The 5,520-nt window shown below is 23.9% G+C and overlaps 1 non-coding gene across 1 annotated transcript; it reads right to left on the reverse strand.

Moving 5' to 3' along the window:
- Positions 1-5,018: 5,018 nt before the first annotated feature.
- On the reverse strand, positions 5,019-5,090 carry Trnah-gug (transfer RNA histidin (anticodon GUG)). The gene has a single exon. It is a non-coding gene; the product is annotated as a tRNA-His (tRNA).
- Between the last annotated feature and the right edge of the window lie 430 nt (positions 5,091-5,520).

Consider the following 5,520-nt stretch of genomic DNA (forward strand, 5'->3'; position numbering starts at 1 on the left):
CTAGGTAAAACTATGATATTAATTTGAAGTAATATTATTTACTAGAGTTAAGGACTTTGACCAGGTTATTATTTTATTCTGGCTAATTATTATTTGTAATTGATATTAAATCGTTCACATACATTATCAGTCATGAAAAATAGCAACGTAGTTAAGGAGATGGCTGAAGACTTAAAAATTANGCGTAGTCAAGGAGATGGCTGAAGACTTAAAAATTATTACTTTGTTTTAGGAAAAAACGGAGCAAGTTGACGGTTGTGGAAAAATGATCATCTTTGACTACTACTTGCGATTTTTTTACGGAAATATTTTTAAATATAGTACCTTAACAATGACACATTTTGTTTAAGACGCACTTATGCTTACACTTTTTTTGCAAGAACGATATAATATTATTTTACGAAGTAAGATTTTAACTTGAAAGTGATTTCATAAATAAAAGAAAAATTTATGTTTTATTCAAATTAAGTGAATACTAGGGAGTAGTCTTAAATAAAAATGAAATGGGAAAAGTTGATTTTTTTTTTTTTTTGTTTTACATTTTGTATTTGACTAAATAACAATTGCATTAGATCTACTATTTTGCAAATTGGTATCAATAAATGTGCGCCAGTGTTTCTTTGGGTTTCCGCCTCTTGGCCAACAAGTGGGCGTTAAGTGTATAAAAGATAGGCTTAAAGCGAAAACAATCACTTCGACTCGACATCCTTTATAAGTCAGTTCTACAAATTTTAAACGCCGAATACTTCACCGCCATTTATTTGCTCTTAAACGTTAACTGTCACTTAATAGTTCTAAATTATTTATTTGTCAATAGTATTTTTATTTAATAGAAAAACATGCGTTCCGTTCTAGTAGTCGCTGTGTTTCTGTTATGTGCATGCTTTGTTATTGCCCAAGTAAACTTCACTCCAACTTGGGGACAAGGTAAAAGAAGCGTACCGGTAGTAGCCTCTTCCGTTACGGACGAATGCAAGTCAATGGACACACTTATCTACTTATACAAACTAGTTCAGGTAAATTTGAATTTGCTTAAATGTATAAGATAACTCATAAGATATTTCGTATGTATATTATATTATATATATTTATAAAAATGAAAAAAATATTAACCCATCATACAATACACTATATAAGCATGTGTTGTATATTTGAACTTATTTTTACTATTGGAAAGTAGTTTACTTTATAAATTATAATATGTAATATAAAGTTAATTTTAAATAAAATTAAAAATACGTGTTTAATCTTTTTGTCAATAAATTAGATTATTTCAGCTTTAAAACCAAGATCGTGAATTTTCTAATTTTCTCTAAATAGGCAGTCTTTTCTTCACGATGTGTTTATTGTAATTATTATCATCCATTTTTTAAAAATAATTTTGTTATTTTTTAAAAGACAAAAAGATCCAAAATTATCATTTCATGTAAAAATCTAAGTGAAGTTAAATATATACACATAAAAATGGACTATTATTATTTAATAAACGGTAAGGTTTAAAAACTATTAATACTTTTAAATAAAGTTACTAGTAAAACAAATTAGTGACTTCCATGAGAGTTTTTAATGAGAGAAGGAATTTATATATGTCATTATTTCTTAACATTCCAATCGAAATAAAACGATCATTGATCATTAATTAATTAATGAAATATTGATTGTTTTCCTTAGAACGAAGCACAAAGAATTGCAATGTGTGAAAGGATGTCTTCGTCTTAAAATGTTAACACAGCCTAGCGAAAGATATCAACGAACCAACGGATTAATAAAAATATTTGTTTTTAATCAACCATCTATCTAAATTTTATCATATTTTAAATTTGTTAAAAACAATTTTATGTAATATCATTTAAAAATTATTTTTTGATGTGCATTTTATTATAAAATGATTTCAGCTTCTATAATTTGTATTCCGTTTAAAATATTTTATTGTATAATTATGCAAAACAGAAATATAATAGTATGTTAAAAATAATTATTTATGTTTGGGTATTATTAAATAACAATAAATTATATAAGTCTGCATCTTTACTATGTATTTATCTTTGTTTTGAGTACTCTACAATTTTTGGTTTCATAAATTTCCCAAAACTTCAAGAAAAATTGTTAAGTTTAGAAAATCATTTTCCAATATCAGTCAATAGCTACAGGTCGTATAAATATTTATATGACATAATCACAAAATTATGTTTAGTTCTCCAATAAAAATACCATATTCGAAATGCGTATAAGCAGTTTTTTGAATAATATTTGGTGGTTTTTTAAGTTAAATATTTTTAAAATATTTAAATATAAAATATAGTTAAATAAAATAGTAATCTTAAAAAAATTTTTTTTGCTCTACTATTATTACTACTCTTTATTATATTTCACTTAGACTTGGGTAAATATATTTTATGAAAAATTCAGTATTCAAAGGACTTAAAATAACTTAAATACAATATATAAAATAATGCATAAAAAATATTTAAGTATTATTATTATATTTTATCTGTGTATTAAATGATTATCATAACCAGAAGAGGATTGGTCGCGGAGGAAATTGCCTTTGGGCCACTTTTAATAGAGCATTGAGAGCCGCTTTGCTTAATTTATTTTGGTTTGTAAAATTGATTTTAAACTTCTTTTTTAACCATCAATTCTTTTTGTGGAGCAATACAAATATTACATAAATATTTTTTGGACCGATCTGGACTGTCACAATTATTAAAACTCCTGTTTTTTAGCATTGTAGTCTAACTCTAATCATAACTTAAATGTCGATAATTTCCATAACAATCATAATAGTTTGTTTGGCTCATTATTACTAGAAGATTACTAAGTAAAATTTTACTATAATTATATTATTTATCAATTTTATTGAAAATTTTCCTCTTCGGTATCATTGTTGTTCAATAGATAGTTTAGCTGTAATTGCTATTTGATTTGAATTTAAAAATTCCAATTTATCATCACAAAGAAATAATATGGTTTTGTACTTCTAAATAATTATTATATTTTTCTTATCTATATGTTACAATAACCGTTAATGTATTGTATTATAAGATAATTCTTAAGATTAAAATAACAAATATTATACTTTTGTAAATATTTATGTCAAACATAATATTACATAGTTTTTGGTTATTATTATTTAAAAGTTTGAAATTCATTTTTTAAATTAGATAAATAAATAAATATTCATTTCAACTAAAAACGACATCAACTGTCGTTGTTTTCATTTATCCATTCAATCATATTTCTTCATAACTCATTAATTTTTGTTTTGAATTTATAATAGCTTTTATTAATGTAACAAGTTATATAATTTGCTTACTGTAAATTAAATTAAGTACTTTTTGCTGTACGAAAAGAAAACTCGTATAAATTAATAAAATACAAAGAATACGCACTGAATAATTATTTAAAATCAATATTTTAGGGTTATGTTATATATATATATATATATTTGAGTACATTTATTAAAAAATATTTTAGTTCATTAATAATTCAGTGAGTATTTGGGTGTCATTATTTTATTAAATTAACTTCTCTATTAACTGCCAACTATTAATGAAAAATGATTTGTTTCTAAAATTACTAACCCTAAATAATTATTCATATTAAGATTTTGATGTAGTTCATTAGGATATTTAAGGGAATTTAGAAAGAGCTTAGCCCTCCCAATTCTACCACAGACTCCAAAAATTATGAAAATTAAATAGAGAAAAATTTTAAGGCGGAGAGGAAATAAGTTAGACCTTTCGACCATTTGTTTAAAATGTACCTATTTATGGTTTAATTTTAATTTAACTTATGATACCTAAATAAAGTTAATTCACTTAAAGTCTTAATTGTGTTAAGATTTTTTAATGAAAGGTTTGTTGCACAAAGGAGGTAGTTACACTATTAGGGCTGACTTATACGTCTTGTGTTAAAAAAAATATTTTATTTAAAAACACAAAATATGCATTANTAAATAAAATATTAATATATGCATTAGTTGTCAAGTGATTTAAAGAATAAACTTTCAATTGCTACTGTATTATATGGATATGCACAACTATTCTTTTAAGAGATGATAAAGTAAAAATATAGAGCTACCTTCTTTTTTAACAAAACCTTTATATTTACAGCTCAATATTATAATGTATTAAGTTTACAAGTTTTAAATTGCATTAACCAGTTAGGTATATTTCAGAATATTCTACAATAAATCAGTTTCCAAATGAACAAGTTTAAAATTCCTACATTGATTAATTTAAATTTGATTTTCTCTACATTCATGACTATGAAATTATCAATCTTCTAACGAGTTTTATTTAATAATAACTACCTAAGAAAATTGTAGTTTTACCTAATGATCTCTTCCTCGATAATATTTTTCTGGCGTACTGACTGAATTTGGAATATTTTGAGTAAGTGATACATTTTGGTCCTACATTTTTAGACATAGTACCGATTTGAAATAAGCATTTCAAAACATTTTAGTAGGGACTTATGAAGCTAATACACGTGTAGCAATTTTTGTTAAGAATATTTTGAATGAGGATAAAACTTGTATAGACAAATGTTTTTATTAATGTATCGATACAACTGTCTGTGGTAATTTAATAAGTGGTTTATTATTACAAAATTGATGGAACTATATTACTATTTCATTGTATTTCTTCAATATCATCAAATAAGAAAGCATAACAAATTAGTATAATAAAGTTATACTATTAAAGGTAAACTTGTGAAGGATAAAGTATTTTGAAATTGACCTTCAATAAACTTCAAGTGGATAAAGTGTTATTAATTTATAGAAATAAAAATTTATTATTGTTTTAATTCATACAAAATAAAGTAAGCGTTTTTCATTGAAAACATTACTGAAGTATTTATAAATAATTAATACTTTATTTCATAAACACTATAAAAGAATATTTGTTGCATTGATTTTAGTTAAGTTTTTCTAAGTAATCGTATGTTTCAATAACTAAAATAAAAATGTGAATTTATTAAATAAATAGATTTAAAAAATGCAAAAATTCTTGTGCCGTGACCAGGATTCGAACCTGGGTTATTGCGGCCACAACGCAATGTCCTAACCACTAGACGATCACGGCTATTAGTGAAGAGTGGATTTTTAACTTTATTTAAGTAAATTATTTATATAACACTCAATTCATTATACTTTTTTTTACCATGTACAATATATAAAATAAAATTTATGCACTATTAAAATGATTTATAATATACACTTCATTAGATTTAATAGTCGGTTAATATTTAAGTCTAAGTTCGTTAGTTAATATTAGTAATAAGATTGTCGTTATTTTTTTTACTCATTTTCAGGTTGCAAATTAATATTTTCATTAAACATTTAGGTGTGCAATTTTCGTTTACACCTTTAAAAGAAAAAAAAAACTATAAGCCTTTTTTGTAAATAGTTTGTATCCAATATATTAATACACATATTCATAGAGTAGGGTTAAATTTTATGATTAAATATTAAATTCTAAAGGTTTTTCGATGTTTTTATACGAAAAATTTGCT

The sequence above is a fragment of the Daktulosphaira vitifoliae genome, unplaced genomic scaffold, assembly GCF_025091365.1.
Source record: "Daktulosphaira vitifoliae isolate Bord-2020 unplaced genomic scaffold, ASM2509136v1 Scaffold_5, whole genome shotgun sequence".
Taxonomy (NCBI): Eukaryota; Metazoa; Arthropoda; class Insecta; order Hemiptera; family Phylloxeridae; genus Daktulosphaira; species Daktulosphaira vitifoliae.